This window comes from Falco punctatus (assembly GCF_963210335.1).
Source record: "Falco punctatus genome assembly, chromosome: 12".
NCBI lineage: Eukaryota > Metazoa > Chordata > Aves > Falconiformes > Falconidae > Falco > Falco punctatus.
Genome location: NC_137592.1, coordinates 14,586,364 through 14,605,114, shown reverse-complemented (window position 1 = coordinate 14,605,114; position 18,751 = coordinate 14,586,364). Strand labels below are relative to the sequence as shown.

Here is an 18,751-nt window from a genome sequence, read left to right as displayed (position 1 = left end):
AAGAAAGATTTTTAAGTGAACCAAAATCTGAAATTAAACATTCTGCAAGTGCAGTCAATGTCCTCTACTTCATCAGCTGTTCTATACCCATACACTCAGTGGTAAGAATTCTAGTGCAATTAGAAAAATGTTATCAGTAGATTTTATTATTACTACTACTATAGGGGGTTTTGTTTGGAAAATATACAAGTATTCTGGTTTTGGACTCCTCATTTTCACCATGAACAATTTAAGTGTTACATATCATTTCAAGATTTCTGTTAAGCTGCTGAAAAGGATGCCTCAGTGAGCCACACGTTCATGAAGGACTTCATCATCCTGACCTCAACTTGAAATGAAATGGAGGGTAAACTTTATGCACAGCACAGTGTACTAGTGCAATGCCCTTCTGGCAGCTTTCCACACTCAAAAGATATGCTGACGCATCCCAATGAAGTAGCAGTATCCTGATTTATTATTTTTTTTCAGTGGCTACAGTAAAGCATTCTTTTAAAGCTCTATGGCTGAAGCACTTTTTATGTTTTAAATATACAAAGACACTCAAGTGTTTTGTTGACAGTAATGCCAGAGAAGAGCACAAATACACAAGACTAAGAGAAGAAAATGAGGAAAACACACAGAAAAGTTGCTCCTTACTCTTAAAAAACGTACCATGGGCTCTGACACAAAAGCACTGATAGCATTTCAATTTAAGGCGTTCTCCAACAATTCACACAACAAACTGCAAATAATCCAATGCACCTAAACTAGGTAAGACAGGTTGTTAGATCTGATTCAACTGGGTTTCAAGCTGGGCTTACGAAGTTGCTGCCCACCAGTCAAAGCTAAATGCTTCACAGTCCCATGAATACATGTCTCTACACTTTCTTTAAAAAAAAATATCTCAGCAGCAAAATGCAATACCAAACATTCCTCTGCAAGTATTTTTAACAAAGTTGTGTAGCCTACTATTTAAAGGACAGTAAAAAGGTTGAAATACTAAGTATTAGCAGAGTCCAAGAGTAATTTCCAGAGTCCTTCAGTAAAGTAGGAACAAAATTTGAAATGTCTCATCTACCCACCTACCACAAATTCCTCAAGGACATTATTGTTTACGTGCACTGCAAGTAATAACTAACTTTGCCCTATGACAACATAATCATCATCTTCAGATTTACAATATGAAATCATACCAAGTTTATATTTTTCTTCAAATCACACTCCAATACTCCACTGATCAGTGGCATTCAAAAACCTATTCCATTTGTGTTATTCCTTTTATCACACGGTCAGTAACAGATACCAAATAATAAAACATTCTTGAAAAAGAAAAGCTGAAAGAAACCTCAAGAAAGTATCTGTCTTAAAAGAACAGCTAATTATGTATCAAACCTCCCTAGGAAATGTCCTGGAAAACGTCCTGACCTAAACAACTAGTTTTAGCTTACAAAATAGGTAAAATTCTCAGTTTAAAACTGGTCAGTTGAAGCCTACCATATCTCCTCTCTCTGCAAAAACATAGAGAAGTATTTTATTTTTTTTAATCAAAGTTATTTTTCTGTGGCAAAACAATACTTTAAAATGCCTAGCACAGTATGGTCAGAACTTTGACATGACAGACAAAAAAAAAAAAAAAAAAAAAAGTGCCTTGCAAAGTATTTCAAAGGCCTTGTCTGTTATATGCATGTTAAATATAATTTACAAGGACAACTTATGTAAACCCATTAAAAAGGGCTGTTGCACAGTATTAACAAAACACACTAACAAAGTCTGGTTTAAGTACTGTGCCATAAGTATTCTCTCAAAAGCTAGCAGAGTATCAAAATTCGAAGATAAACGCCTTTGTTGCGGAGATCTACTTTTAAAGTCTAACAAACCAAACATTACACAAGCAAAAATGTTGAGCATCCCAAATATGGCAAAAGAAAGCACTTGAAGGTGCACTATATACAAAAGACGTGACAGGGTGAATGAGAACCTGAAGAATTCATTTGCCTATTCGTTTCTAGGAGTCGAAGCACAGGAAGCGAGGTTCAGAAATAAAGCAGCCAGGAAGAAGAAAGAGTAACCCTTGGGCAAAGCAAGAAAGCATTGCTGTTCCAGGACTGGTAAGGAGATACACCCTCTTCAGCAGCAAGCAGGTTGACTATGACACCTCACTTGCCTAGACCTCCCCAAACCGTCTCAAAAAGCAGCAATGTAACAGCATATTGTGGTGAATGAGTGACACTCACTTTTACAGTTCTTTGCACTCCTTGCTTATCGAACCTTTCTGGAACTGCACACTACAGCAGAATTTTAACACTTTTTGAAAAGCTGTTGAAGAATTTTGACAAGGTGTCTGCAATCCTATCTTGTTACACTCTTCATAAACACGTCTAAAAGAAGCTACCAGTATCTAAGTTAGCAGGCATTTTTCCTCCCCCCCATTTAAAACAGGTTTCCGTAAGGTATTCAAAAGGTTAGCTAGATGTTCACTGAAGGAAGTTCACTTTCTTCCATCCTAGCTAGCCTTGTACCCAACTGTACAATCAGGAAGCAACATGGCTCTTACATTGGTCAGTGCTGCCTCTATACTGGCAGAAGACAATTCTGCCCTGCTGGTACAATAGAAGAAAAATAAAAAAGAGAAATAAAAATAGGGGAAAAAACCCACATAAAAAGTCACTTCTAAAGTGAAATAAACCACTGGTAACTCATAACAAGCACAAAAAAAGCACTCGGGTCCTTTCTGGAGACTCAGTTGTATTTCAGCCACCCAGAACTACCTTGCTGGTAGCACAAGCAGGCTTGAATGCTTATCTTAAGTCACTTAGAAATTTTGTTCAAGTTTCTAATAGCTCTCAGGTGCAAAGTCTGTACCAGATTTTGGATCTCTCAGGTAATGAACAGAGAGTCCAAGCCTCAAAAAACATCCCACAGTAAAGAAACTGAGTGCCGCTCACTTGCTATACTGCAGAAATGTTATAAAATTATATCTGCCCTAACACTTCACTCAGTCTTGGCCCAGAATAACACTTTGGATATTTAAACTTAGAAAAGACGTCCTCTCATACTCAAACTTCTGTTTTTTCTACCACAAAGCCAGAGTTCAGCATAATTCCAAAGAATGTAGCATTTCTAACCAGCATAAAACTGCTTATAAAACAATTCCTTCAAGATGTTTCTGTGTTGCAAGTTCAGCTCCTGAGGTGTCTGGAAAAAACTAAATAAATCAGGTAAAATTTACAACAAACAGTTCAAGGAACAAACCAATATAAACATAAATATTTGGCAACATCACTTTAAAAAGCCAACAAGCCCTCAGAAAAAAAACAACCAAAAATACTATAATCAAGAATTAGGCTGATAATGACAAACAGAAAAATTAAAACAAAGCAAGACATTAATCTGAACATAGGTGAAGTGGTTTTTTTTCCCCATACATGTGTGTCCAGGCACAAACACAAGAAATACAAAAGAATCTGTACACTAAGCATCATTAGTTCAGTGAAAGATGACATGAGAAGTTGTTACCTACGGCTCCATTGATTATATACAAGCAGCATCTTCTTTTCAGATAAGTGTTCAGTACAAAACTGTCTTCTCATGAGCTTCTAAGACCAGAGGATGCTGGCCATGAAAAGCCTTCAGCCCTCACACCCTTCACGTGTTACAAAAGATGTGCTCTATAAACCATCCCAAATCATCCAATTAAAAGATAAACCTCAAGGATGGGGGCCAGAAATCTCCACAGTTACGTCAGGAAATGCAGAATGAAATGAAAGTGCTTGGAAGACTGAGTAGCAGAGGGAACACTGCAAACAATGGAAGTTTTGAACCCTTTACACAAGACAGCATGCAGTACATCATTATGCTTGTGTTTCTTCCTGAAAGCACCAAGAAGAATCACTGCCTCCCCCACCACTTATGATCCATACATTCAACATACAATTCATGATACCTAAATGACATTTCTCTTTAGGGTTGCTTTGGGCTTTTTGGGGGGGTTGGCGTTTGGGTTTTTTTGATGCGAGGAGGGACATGTTTTGTGCTTGGTTCTTTTGGGGGGGTTGGGGGTTTGTTTGGTTTTTTTGTTGGTTTGGGGTTTCTTTTTTTTTCTTAAAGCTGGGATTAAAATATCCTTCATATGCTTAATGTTTTAATGTCTAAAAACTTCAACTGCCCCCTACATTTTCCATGTCATTTCTGAGGCCTGAGCTTGACCTGGGGCATACTGGTCAACTCCATTCTTGTTCCAAGTTAACGATGCTGGGAAGTTAATGACTCAACAATGTGGTAGAGTTCAGCAACTGGGCTGCAAGTAAATGTGCTACTTCCCTCCGATCCTATGACTCATGTGCCCAGGAGGAACAGCTGCCTCAACTTTGCACTTTATCCAGCTACATTATTTCAAAACTCTTCTCAATTTTACTTTAAATAGAAAAATGCTTCAAAATGCATTTAACTGGACTAAAGAACTACACATTAAAATACAGGATCCCTGTAATAAACATCCCAAGCCCAAACTGCTTCAGCCATAGCATCCAGAATTTGTGGCGTAAAACAGGAAACACCTTTAAAATAATCTAATGCTCCATGGTGTCAATGTCTTGCTTTTTTTAAGCATTCTAAATGCAAATGCCTGATCTCCAAGTGCAAATACAACAGAAGTAATAGTGCACGAGTTTATTCAGGAAGAAAAAGCACTTCAAATACTCCACCACAATTTCATGGGGGGTGGGGGGGGTATGTGTGTGTGTAATTTACTTGCAAAATACAGATTTTAAACTTGTTCATCTCTGATCTAACAGCAAATAGTAAATTACTACTTTCAAGCTTCTCATTAACTACAGTTAGCTCATGGGTCTAGCGACCTGTCTTGCTGTAATTCTAACAATACAATTTGGTTCAAATACAGAACATCTAAGGATACTAAAGCTGCTTCAAAAACAGGATGAAGAGCACCCTGTGCATTCCTGTAGTGGACAGTATTCTGGTCTTTGGCATTTTCTTTTATCCCATGTTAATCCAAAACAACATGCATCTGAATAAAACTGGCATACTACAAGTTCATGTTTATTCATTTCTTCCACAGAGAAAACAATCTCTTGAAAATAAACACCTAATGAAAGTGTAACATCCTGCAATGGCGAAGTTGACTATGTATGTCTGCATATTTACATATTTCTATGTAAATAATGAAACAATCAAAACAAAAGGATACAATTAAAAACTATTTTGAGTCATCAAATGTAAGTGTTGTTAATAACTATACAGATACTTTTCCTTTTTTCTTTCACATAGGCAAATAACATCTTTCCCTTCTCTGTGGCAGCTATATGGTCACTACCACAGTCACTGCATTGAACAAGAAGTCAACAGCATGAGGTATCTTCCATTAGCACTGAAACAGAATGAGCGTGGTACACAAAAACCAACCCACACCACCAGTACCAGTGCTGAATAGGAAAACTCTAAGAGTTTGCTCCTTATGGAGCTCCACTGGCATTTTTATGCTAGATTATTCTGAGTTTATCTTATTTTTAATCTTTCATCTCTCTATAACTCTTCAAAATATATATAAAACCCATATTTCTCAGAATTCCAAAAGGAAACAACAGCAATTCAGTCCCAAATACTCAAGATTGGGTAGTTAATGTATCTAGTTATCCCAATAAAACACTCTTAGTTAAAATAGCCAAAGTGCTGGGGGCCTTGTCAGAGGCCTCAATTGTTTTGTTTTTAATGGTAATCAAGAGTTGTTCTCTTCTGCATGTTCAACTGCAGCATGCCTGAAAATTAATCCCTTCCACTCCAGTATAAGCATCTGTACCCAGGGAAGAGCAGAAAGGATCAGGGGAAAAAAACAGATCCACAGAAGCCTTTCAGATGTCTTTCCCCATACAGCTTGCCTTCTGCATAGCAATAAAAGGAAATTTAAAAAAATAAATAAAAAAATAAGGAAATAATCAGGGAAGTTCTCCTTCTCCAGTGCTCTTCATTTATCACTCCCATGCTCACAAATCTCCTCATTATCAGAGAACAAGATAAACAAGGCAAAATACTGAACTGGATACAGAAGGAAAACGTTAGCAAACAATCTAATCTGGTCCATCAGTTCTGGACTATTACTAAAATGAATGACAGAGGGGAGGAAAAAATAATTTTTTAAAAAATAAAAATTGTAAAAGCCAAAATGAAACACAGACCATTATAGGTAAACACTCTGATTTTGCTTTTAACACACTCTTCATAACTATTGGAAGGATTTAGTCTTCAGTCTAAATTTGACTCTTATTAAACTTAAAACATGCTGCTCTGAGACATGAAATTGTTCAAAACGTCACCTACGTAACCTGCCTGCATAAGTAGAAGACAAACTGAGGCAAGGCAAACTCCATTCTACCAGCTGAAATATAAGGGACTGAAAAACAAGTAATCACAACAATACTCAGTCTACTACCATGCCAGACTGCATAGCTCTCAGGTTCTTTACTGTCATAGGAGACCATAGAAACTAAAGCATGTAATAGGTCTTGACTAACACCAGGCTACATGCTTTTGCATTCAAATTTCAGGTGTTATCTTCTAAACAGAGCATAGGAAATTAAAGTTATAAAGTGTGGACATTAAAAACTACAGGACTGACGAGCTGACATTTTGCGTGTACTTACCTCGTTGGCTTAAAGGACTCACTATTTGAAAAGACTTTTAACTCACACTCATCACTGTAAAAGTTTCTACACTGCTACTATTATTCCTGACAAGGAACAAAACAGTGTACATCATTCCTTACGCTCTCAATCAGTACTGCTCCCAATCTATCTAACGTATTCAAATCACTTACCCACAGGCATACCTCCAGCTACCACCCATCAAACCTGCAGATGCTCAGAATTTGTTAAATTATAACCAGAAGCATGAAGATCAAACCCTATTGCTTATTTACTTGATTACCAGCTGAAAAGGCAATTAGGTCTACAACAACAACATTCTCTAATCAGAACTCAAATTTTTATTTTCTTAAAGGCATGAGAGTGACAGACAGCAAAAGAAATAATGCAGATGTGTGATATATATGAAACTATAGCAAATTTAAAAGTATCTTTTAAAAATAATTCTTCAGCATTCCTAAAATCACTTATTTTCCTGAGAGAAGTTTCTGGTATGAATTAGGTATAGGTTAAACCAAAAGTTTCTAAGAAAGACCAGCTGTGTCTCAGTGTCTCCACTAATACAGGAGGTTATTTAATAGTAAATATTCCACCTGTCTTTTCTTGAGCACATCCTATGAAGAACTGGCAAATTGTTCCAGTGTTTAACTGACCTAGTCAAGAAAGTGGTCTAGACTCCAAATCTCAGTTTAGCTCTTGGCTTAAAAAGTCTGCAGAACTCTTAACCACAAAAATATCAGACACAACAATACAAAAATGGCAAAGGAAGCTGGGCAGAGACTGCTCATCTTATACTAGGTGGTGCTTACTTCCCCTCAGCCTTGACACACAGCCAAAGTCACAAAATTAAATGGACTTTTTATTCAATAAAACTCTGATGATCCTATATACTTTCAAATATACCATAGGCATTACCACTTACCAGGTTGTACCCACGACCCCTAAGATGACTGGCATCACAGAGAAGTACCCACCAAGGACAGAAGTTATCATACTGCCTTTCTGCTGTGTTACAAAATCTCCATGGGTTTCTGCCAGTTTGCACTGAACATTTATAATCTCTAGGTACTCTTAACATCTGTGAAACATTTTGGAACTAAAACTATCAACACACAAGGGTTCCTGCTGTTGAAAACACCGAATCAGCTGAACTACCAGAAACAGTAATAAGAGTTTCCTGCATAAAAGATAGGTGTTACAGAAACAGGTTACCACGCTTCAGTACCAATGGATGAGTCACAGTAGGACTTACACCAAGTTCAGAAGATCATCTCTCAGCTCTACGAAACCCAAGTTAAATGACAGCCTGCTCCTATTTGTATTGCACGACTGCAGTGAATGCCAACTGCAATGGGCACTACTATATGATAATCCAGCCTGCAATGGCTGCAAATAAATCTATAGGGAACAAAAACTACTCACAAAAATTGGACTGCCCTATTAAGAGCCTCGCAGTAGTACACAGCAAACAAATACACCTACTGATGTGGTGGTCTTGTACATTATTCATAGAAGGGGAAATGCTGAATATTATACTAAGAGAAACTGGATAAATCTTATAACTTATTATAGGATTCAGTATCATATATGCAAAAATAATCCAGGAAATTTCCCCAGTAAACAGAAGAAAACAGAAGTAATCTACACAAAAATGTATTTATTTGCCTCCTTTTTACACTACATTACAAGACTTCTGGGCTAATTTTTTCCTGGTTCTCTTTTCGGCATAAGGACTAGCAAATCAGAAGGTGTGAAAATGAACACGTTGGGAAGTATTATCACAAAAAAATATAAATAATAATCCGTGAAACCAAACATGAATATTTAATCTATTTAAATAGAATGAGAGGCATTCACAAAATGCTTGAGCAATGCTAAAGTGAAAAATACCGCATATTTCAACTCACTTCTTGCTCCCTTCAGTAGAGTTTTGTGAGAGCTCCCACTTCTGCTCGAGAGTTTATTAAATTCAACAGAAGCAGAGAAGTGGTTTGACAGTCCCAACAGTTCTACTGATAAATTTCAAAGCCTTTAAGTGTTTCTCTAAAGGTTCAAACAACAATAGGAAAAAAAGAGAGACACTTTCTTTTAGTAGTATCTTTGTGAAAACCTAAGTGGCTCAGGCTTTTTCAACTGGCTGAAGCTTCAGACTTAAATCTTCCTCAAAGTTTAATGTATCAGTCATCTGAGAATTAGAATTATCAGAATTGCTAAACATTGAAAAAGCTTTTAATTTTCTATGCATCACGCAAGAAATGACCACATTTTGTTTCCCTATATCCTGAAGTTTAAAAAAAGGTAACAGCTTCTTTGCTAAAGTCAACTATAGAGTTTAAACATCTGAGTTAATAAGAAGTCTCCTCAATAGTAGTGACAGAATGTCCAAAGGAAAAAAAGGCCCATGGCATCAATGTAAGTTTATTATTTATTTATTTAATTATTTTTGTATAAGAATACTGTTAATACCATCCGTTTATGGTTTGTAAAACATGCTGTCTGGAAGCCCTAAACTGACTAGAAATAGCACAAGAGACATAACACGCTGCAACAGTCAAGCTCATGCAGTCAGCTCTTGGTTTTAGCAACGTAAGAGTACAAAATAATATGAAAAAATGTATTGCTTAATAGTCATTTTCTCTGGTCAACATTATAAACATATTTAAGATTTAAACCCTCCCATTTGAAATTAAATCCTTTAACATTATAAAACAAGTTCGTTCTTGTTACAATACTCATTCAGGGAAAAAAAGAAAAAAAACCACAAATCCTCCCATCTCCCCGACAATCTCATAATATTTTTGCTATTAAAATTAAATTTTCTTACTAGTTTGCAAATAAGTGACCAACACTTTCCTAAAGCTTTAAGACGCAAATTCTAACTTGAATTTAACTAATTCACCTGTCATAGTTTACCCATCAGCTACAGCAATACAACCATCACTACGTTAGCTGTTTCAGAGGAGCAAAAGTTATATCCATTTTTGTGGTTTTGCTACTGTGCAAGAGAACCATAACTACACTGCAGTAGTTTTCATTTTTGCTTTATAACACCTATACTAAAACCAGTCACGCAATGCAGGCAGGGTTTGTTTCTGTAATACACCATGAACATTTCATCCCAGAGCACACAAGAAGGTCCAGAAGCCTCCTCAATAATAGTGACAGAATGGTCCAAGGGAAAAAGAGGTTTTGAACAAACTGCTTCTTTCCTCTCAGCTGCCAATGGGACAGATCATCATATCTGTCTTTCCTTGTACTTTTTGTTGCTTAAAGGGGAGCATCTTGTTTTGAGTCATCACTTTTAGTTGGAACAGAAGTATTACATGATTAAAAATAAGGAATAAAAAAAAAAAAAAGCCTATGAATTGGACTAACCAGAGGAATACTCTGGTCTTCACTCTTGAGTGAAGTTTTCCTGATGTACAAAGCAATGCCCTTTACATATCAGGCCCAAAGATTTTGAAAAATTTTATCTTGCCATTATATAGCTGAAGGTCAGTGGTTGTACCTGTACTTCTGGCATTTATAGTATATAATATGAAAAAAGCTACATGATTTTATAGAAGTATGTCAATTAATTCATATGTTGGTTAAGGGAAAGCAGAACACCTCTAAAAAATTAGCCTTCTCCGCAGAAGCTATGTTGTAGGAAAGCTTTACATTCTATCGATAATGCATGGAAATACGAAAGCAGAATCTGTGTGGATGGGAAAATGCATTTTGTTTTCCTTTACTGATTTATCTTCCAAGTTACAGAGGCTTTTAAAACTGTACTGAACCAAACATCATACCCTGGAATGTCACTGCTTACAGCCTGTCTTGGGACGCAGGGACTCTTCTCTTATGCAGTGCGGGCATCCATATCTCACTGAAACTAAAGGGGCTTTTTTTGGGTGCATGTTATCAACCATTTTATTATGGCAAAGACTGGTGCTAAAAGTAAAAATACTCCAAACTACTTTAAGTTCATAGCATTGAATGTTAAACATCCATACTAATCAGCGCTATTGCACTTCCCCCCTTGCTCTGCCACCTCTCCTCTGAATTTAACAGGAAAACACGTGAATTTGAAAACCTGCTGATTCAGGATACTGGAACTTAAGTTGTATTTTAAACACCTTTTTTTTTCTCATTACCATCATCTAAATTCTTCCCCTATGCTAGTCAGTGTGTTCAGTAACCCCTTCTTGTTCCCTACTTCAAGCAATTTACTTCTTGGCCTGTTCAGGAAAAATCCTGTTGCTGTCAGGGCTCCCCACACATTACAGCACACAGTCTAAGGCACAAGGAAAAGTGTTAAGGATAGAAGAAAAGTTTCCATAAGATACTTAAACATATTGCACGATGAGGCTGCAGAAAAACTTGTATAGGAGTTAAAATGCAACAGGAGAGCAGACCTAGTAAATTTAGGGTTTCCAACTTTTTTCCTCAAACTTGTAAACCACTTCGCAGGCTCTAAACACACTCACGCAACAAATCAGTAACTTTTACGAGAAAAACAACTATGTCTTTTTGAAGCACAACAAATACCTGAAGTCATCTCCAACTCACAATTGTCTGGGAATAGGTCAAATGACACAAAAATTAGGTATACTGCTACACAGTCTGCCAAAGAAATAAGTCATAAGTACAATGTGAACATAATGCTGAGAACATCTCTCTCCCAAAACAATTTGTGAGCAGAAATGATAACTGTGGAGTGACGCATCCTATTAATGGGGAATATGCATATATATTTTTAAAATACACAAGATCATTTCTACCAGTAATTAAACACACAAAAGAGTAACCAGTAAGAAGTCCAAAAAAAATACTGCCTTATGAAATTAAATAATTATTGTACATCTACAATGAAAATAATTAATTTCTGTCCACAGCCATAGAAAAACATTTCACATTGTGTATGTGAAAATGAGTCATAAATACATAGTGACTTATTAGTATTTTAAATGTCAAACTATGGATGGAGCTATGGTTAGATATTCTGTTTTATAGCATTGCTTTAACTGAATGTTCTGAATTTTTACAAGACTGAATGCAAACTACAGATTAAAACATACAACAGTTTTTTCTCTGTTATCTTGCCAGTTGGGGAAAACATTAGAATGCTGCAGCATATTATTTATTCCAACAAGTAACTGATTTCAAAGTTTTTAACAACGGGTGCAATATTAAACATATAAATGCTTTATAAAAGAAAAGGACTTCACAACTACATGTTAAATGCATTTAAGTGAAGTCACACACTATCAAATGCTGACTCTGCTACTGAACTAAATCATCTCACTAAGACATTAATCACATTTTTGGCTTTGGATTCAGTCCTACGAACCTACAATCACTGTTTGATCACATTACATAAGCACGGATGGTAACGTAACATTTTCAAAGGCTCCTGAGTGTCAATGGGATTTGACACACAAGTCATTTAAATGCCTTGAAATCATTCATTATATTTGGACTTGCAGTGAAGGACACTCAGTTACAAGAACTACGTTTGCCTTGTTAGCCATGAAAGATAAAGAGTTCTTTTTGGTTTGAACCCAATCGTGTTATTTTCAGGGCTTCTATAACTAGGCCCTCCCAGTAAATAAATCAAAACTCAACCTTCACAAAAAAAAAAAAAAACAAAACAGCAAAGTGCATTACACCCTATGTTACATGAGTAGAATTCAGGTGGCCTTATTCCAGTCTTAAGCTTTTCAATATTTGAATGTGTACAAAAAGGCTGAACAATCTCAGCAAGAGAAACGCAGCAAGTCGAGACTGACACCCCCTAGGCTGAAAATGTGCATTGATTCCTGATCTCCATCAATGTTATTCATTTTTTTTCATGTTCCAAGGTGTAGAAACAAGTTTTAGCTATTTTTCCTTACAAATCTTTCAGCCTTACGCATTCCATTATTATCCTCACTCCTCTTAATGACATATGAAAGGTAAAATAAATTTTGATTCCTTTCTTACAGTTTGTCACCCAAAGCTGGTGTTTGATAGTACCCATCCACTGCAACAAAAAGCTGTTCTGTACTTCCTCTGGAATATAGTCCAATGAGTACCCACAGGTTGTACCGAGTATGAGCAACCCTGCCCTCTGCTCTCACCCAGTCACCACTCCAGTTTTGCTCCTCTAAGTAGTGAGTGCCATAACCAGTGGACAGCATTCAGCATTCCCCACATGCACCTTCCATTCATAAATCTCCCATTATGTTTGCAGTAAGATAACAAATAACTTGGCTTTCAATCTCCTGTGCATTTTCCCCAACTTTGTAACTACACCTCTGTAGCTGAACTCATTTGTATTTCTACTAGCCTCAGGTATTTCCTGGTCTATGTTGTATCACACTTCTCTCCTCTTTTACCCAATTACTTTGGAAAGCAATTCCATTTTAGGATTTTGTACTATCCTAGTGCAGAACACTGATTTATTAACAGTTGACAATTTTGTAAAATGTCAACTTGATATATTATTTTTCCAGTTTAGAAGGCTCTGTGTCTCTACAGTACAAATAAATATTTTCATATGATTGCTGCTCCAAATTCAGGTTTAGTAAAATTAAAGTTTTAACGAAAAATGTATTTATCTTATATTTCAGTCTTTCCGTGGCAGCTCTAGCCAGGTGTACATGGCTAGGACTTACAAATAATAACAAATCATGTAAAGCTGAAAGAAACAAGTAGAAAGCTTTTCTTTACAACAACAAAAAGGCATTTCCTATTCATTTTATAATCTTAGCAGTGCAGCAGTAGAAGAAAGTGTTATACAATAATCTGCCAAAACAGAAATAAAACCTGCTAATCTCATCTCCTCTCAGCATCTAACTAATGAGAAATGCAACTTAAGTAAACACTATGTATGCTAAATCACAGGGGGGTTGGTTAAGTGTTTAGCTTAATAATCAAACATGCTATCAACAGCAGTAAGTCTTGTTTGGAAACAACTTTGACATAAGCAATCTGTTGAGCTGATCAGTGACCCACAAATCTAAACTCCCAAATTTAACTAGCTTGCTCTACATTAGTCCACTTTTGCATTTTAAACATGCAAGTTCTGTTAATTCATACAATTAACACAAGACAAGCACTAGCTTATTCTCCTGAACTACATAAAGTCCATTAGCAGCCTGTTTTAAGTAAATAAATTACCAGGATCTCTCAAACAGCTTAAATATTGCCCTCCATTATGCTACTTACTCCTTCAACATCTAAAGTAAAATTGTAGAAAGTATTGATATTTACCATTCTATGATGTGTACCTTGCTTTGTTACAACACAGTTGCACATAAGCAGCGAGGGTTTTTTTCTAAAGAGTTTTAATCAGTATGTGAAGAAGTTTGCAGCGGCTATGTAATTAATTATCAAGCTAGCTCAAATTTTTTGTCTAGCCACTTGACATTTTCCTTATAAATTTATAACTAAGCCTTTATGCAAGTACAGCAGATCTAAAATTTGATGGCTGGAGGACAGAGAGAACAAGGTCACCCAAAACAAGTTTTATTCTCTGACAAAAACAAAAATACCTCGTTTTTCTTTTCTTCTTGTGAGGACATAGAAGAAAAGGTAAAAGGAAACTAAAGGAGTTATCTAAATGTTAACATGCTTTACCCTCCCCGCTTCCCACTTCCTTCAAAACTTTGCCACAGTCTAAATAAACTCCTGAGTGTAGACGTTTGTGATAGCCTTTCTCATGTTGTACTTTGAAAACTCACTGTCAGGAGCGCTTATTCCACCACTGTTCAGGTGAAAGACCCCCAAGCAAGACCGCAACTACTGCAGAGAGCAGCGCGGACCAGCTGCACAGGTACTACTTTTCTGCACTAAGTTAGTACTGGTCACCTGGCCATGGGAAGTGAGCTGCTACACGTGCCGTTCAGGGGAAGGCTGGGCAGGGAATAGCACTCTCCAGCAATGGAGTCAGGTGCAAAGTTGGGATGAGACCCCCTACACAATGTGCTGTGCCTTTGTCCTATTTGACACAGCACACTTCCCAGGTCTCAGGCAATTGCATTTCAATTACCAGGGTAGAAAGAATTCAGCATGCACATTTTGCTTTAAAGTTCAAGGGTTTTAAACATACAGTGAAAAAACAATCCTTCATCTCACATCCTTCATCCCGTGACAGGAGAAGGAAACCTTTACACAGACTGGTATTTTGGCTTTTCCATCTTCAGTGATCCAGATTAATGCAAATGTAAACTGTAATCTTCACAGCTGTCATTTTCACATGGTAGCTTTTACTATTTTAAGTGTTTAAAGTAGACAGCCTAGATTTATTTACATGAACAGAAACAAGGGTATTGCAGTACTTGCAGAAACCATTACATTACCCTCACCATTTTCCTATTTCGAAATAGCATGGAGAAAGTGCGGGAACAAGCCTCAACTTTTTATTTTCCTCTACAAATTAAGACTGAAGGGATAAATCATAATCAGTACTCTTATTTCATCTAATTCAGACAGTGGGAAATCAGGGCCAAGTTAAATATTTCATTCGCTTGCACGCAGAGCAAACACCAAAGGCTGTTTCGTTAGATCAGCTTTTTAAGCGTTTTTGAAGGTAATCTTAGGCAAAGGCACAGTAACCAAGCACTGAGTGATCATTAACAGCAGAAAATAAAAATGAACCCCGTATCATTACCTCATCCTGGACTCTCATCCAAGCTATGTGTAACCTTCTCAGTACATGAGAACAAGGAAGTTTTAACTACCTAACCACTGTGACAGTCTGCAGCTGCAAACTGCAACTCTAGTGCCTCATTAACTACGTCAAATTAATGTTGAATCCTGAACAGAAGCAGGAGTTAAAAGGAGTTTTAAAAATTAAGCAAGCAGCAGGATCAGCCCATAACTCTTCAGTCATGTCTAGGCTCCAAGAAAAGGAAAAGAAAGAAAAATGAATGTTTCCACGATTCTGCTTGACTTTAAGCTTTTAATCATACATCTCTGTACCTTCTTCAGCTGCATCCTTTACTGATGGAAAGCCCCTTCTGAAAGGAGACCACACTAATCTTCACAGAAAGATGTGGGTTGTAAGGGACCTTAAATATTATATAGTTCCAACCCCCCTGCCATGGGCAGGGATACACTCCACATCTTCTCTCACCCTCCATTTTCATCAAAGCACCACAGTAGTCTAGGAAATTAAGTGGAAGGTTTCAGAGGTTGTTTTTTTTTAAAAAAGTGTCTCCAACTATGAAACTAATGAATAGCAAATACATAAATTATGAACTTCATGTACATTGGTTTCTTGCCCCCATCCCAATACTTTTAATTAACACCCTACTCCCTGTAAACAGTAGGCTGGCAAATTAAAGTTTTGGAATTTTAGCTCTCTAAGCATCATTTTTCTCAAGTCAACTTATGTAGATGTTTTTGTTCTGTTACGGGAAGGTGAAACACTATCTATATCCCACCAAACAAAATGTTTATGCAATGAATTAAACACATCTGCAGCTATCTTTAGATGGTACAAATTAAACTATCAGCCTATATCTTTTGTGGTAAGGATAACACCACATTCCATGTTTGCTACATATTGTGCTACATGATTTTAGGAGAAACAGTGGTTTCTGAATAATATCCACAAGTAAACAGCTGAAAACAAACATACAGAAACATTCATTCAGGCCATCTGTCCAGCTAGCTCATAGAAGACACTTGTCTTTCATGTCCTAGTAGTAGTTTTGTTGCAGCCATGATGCCCTAAGGATATAAGCAAGATTGATTTGGGGGACAGAGGTAATATCTAGGTATATACTTCAAAAAAGCAGACCAGCTTCCCCATACACTGAAGAAAAAGTTTGTGCCTCAAAAAGCTGGTCTAATTTTTCCAAACTAGGTATACTCAGTTGTGCTACTAAAAATGTAACATCTACCTTCAGAATTTGTCCTGCATAATAATGAGGGACAAGAAAGCTAAGCAGATGAAAGGAAAGCACCACTGATTAACCAGCTAATAGCGAATCCCAAGATGAGGATCAGGTACACCATTTCCCTTACTCTCTTCTCTAACTGCTTTCAAAGACACCCAAAGAATGCAAGTCTTTAGAGCTCCCATTTGTGTCACAATCCTACTACATAACCTTAAAATGAGTACAAATGCATTTGGATCATAAATTGCCTGAAGTATTTATTGGTTGAGTGGCCTTAAGTAGTCCTCAAACAAAATTAAAAAAAAAAAAAAAGCAGCAAAATCATCTCCAATTTCATTTTTATGACATACATACCAGGAAAAATACTACTAGAATAGTAGTCAAAGTCATGTTCAAACACAAAATGTTTCTTTACAGCTTTTTCACCCTGGAAATTGGTATCTTCTTGTGCTACAGTAAGTCTTTAGCTACACAATCCATCTACATGACTGCTGCAAAAGCAGCCATTTCGGTTTTTATAATTCTGTATTAAAAGTTGCAAAGAAATTAAAAAAAAAAATTATAAATAAAAAAATCTATAAAAAAATAGAAATCCACACACAACTTCAACATTTCCAACTACAACATAAAGACTACTTAAAGCACTTCTGTATTCAAGTTTGCCACAAACATGTTGCTAATGGAAGTCAGAAACCAACTACTAATTCAGCAAACTGAAATAAGGACAGAATGTTAAGAAGAAAGCAGCTAGATCACTTTCTGTCTCAATGGCATCTAGGACTATGCTGGGAACCTTATGTGAAGAGGAAAAAAAAAAAAAAAAAAGAAACTAAAATTACAGCAACCTCTGAAAGCTGTAGTCTTAAGTTCCTCAAAGCCCTGGTCTAGTTTTGTTTAGTTTGGGTTTCCAATTAGAGCAGTTTCAAAAGCAACCAGTAATTTCAGTTATCTGAATTTCGGATGTGCTTCAGGAGACATGTCAGCTCAGGCAACTGAATACTAAAAACCTGTAATGCTAGAGTTCTCATTACACCTGGAAGTGACGGAATGTCCAGTATTTTAGTTTACTTTGCAACACATCAGTTTAGTTTGCTATATAATGATATATATCACTGTGTTTTTCTTTTCCCTTTTGAATCTGTCTTTACAAGCCACTTGAGCAGGACAGGAAGTGTTAATTATTCACCAGAAAGATTTCTGGTCTTTCCTGAATTAGTCACATGAGAACATTAATAGTCAAAGGAGAGAATGCATCACAGAATAATGGATAATAATGGGGTCCTATCTTCATCAAGAGAGTGCTGCAAAACCACCTGAGACTTGCAGATGTGTAATGCAGGCGGTTCTTGCTCTTCTAATTGCATAGCAACTCTTCTGATTGAAAGAGACTTCCTCCACCCACCACAAACACTTCCTTCCACATGAACATCCCTGCAAACATGTCAATCGGTCAATATTGTCCTAGAGCAAGTTCTGATTTTAAAAAAACACCTCACTTTAAAGGACAGGGCTGGAGAAGCTGTAAATACTCCTTGCTACCAAGTCTTTCATCCAAGGCTCCTAAAGCACAGTTGAATTGAGTGATACATGATTCACTAACAAAGGAAAACATCCAAAAGGAAAAGCATGGACTGACTGTCACACAGTGCACCATCAGCAGAAATAGTAGTAAATCCTTTCCAAACTTAAATGCCAAGAAGGGGACCTTTATTAAAAAAAAAAGGAATATTCTACTACCCTCATTTTTATAGGTTTATAGTCTCTAAACTCTTGTAATAAATGTAAGATGTATATAAAAAAAACCCATAACCAGCATTAGAGCATAACGTCTATACACTTGGAATTGCAGTACCCAAGAGAAAGTTAAAACAGGAACGTGCCTTGTGTCCAAAATAAAACCAATGCTAACAAACTACAGACAAAAGACAAGAATATATAGTGACATTCTAACATCTAACTAATTCTGGAAAATAAATATATTCTAAAATAGGCATGTTAGAAGTATCACAAACACCCCATATTTCACAACACCAGGAGTTACGAGCAGCAGAGTTAGTCCACTGTCTTAAATAAAATGAGGAGTCAATTTGCTCCATCTTAGGTTAACTATTATTTCCAAGGCAAGTTTGATTTCAGTTGCTTTGCCATGAAGTATTAAGCACAAAACCCCAATGCCAAGCAAAAGATATCTGAAGTGTTCAAATATTATTATTAATTGTTTTATTTTGAAAGCTCAAAATTAGTTAA

At 36.6% G+C, this 18,751-nt stretch overlaps 1 protein-coding gene across 3 annotated transcripts in view; it reads right to left on the bottom strand.

Moving 5' to 3' along the window:
- The window catches only part of ZFAND3 (zinc finger AN1-type containing 3), a 146,266-nt gene that overhangs the window by 117,213 nt on the left and 10,302 nt on the right, over positions 1–18,751 (bottom strand). The gene's annotated exons all lie outside the window — the stretch shown is intronic.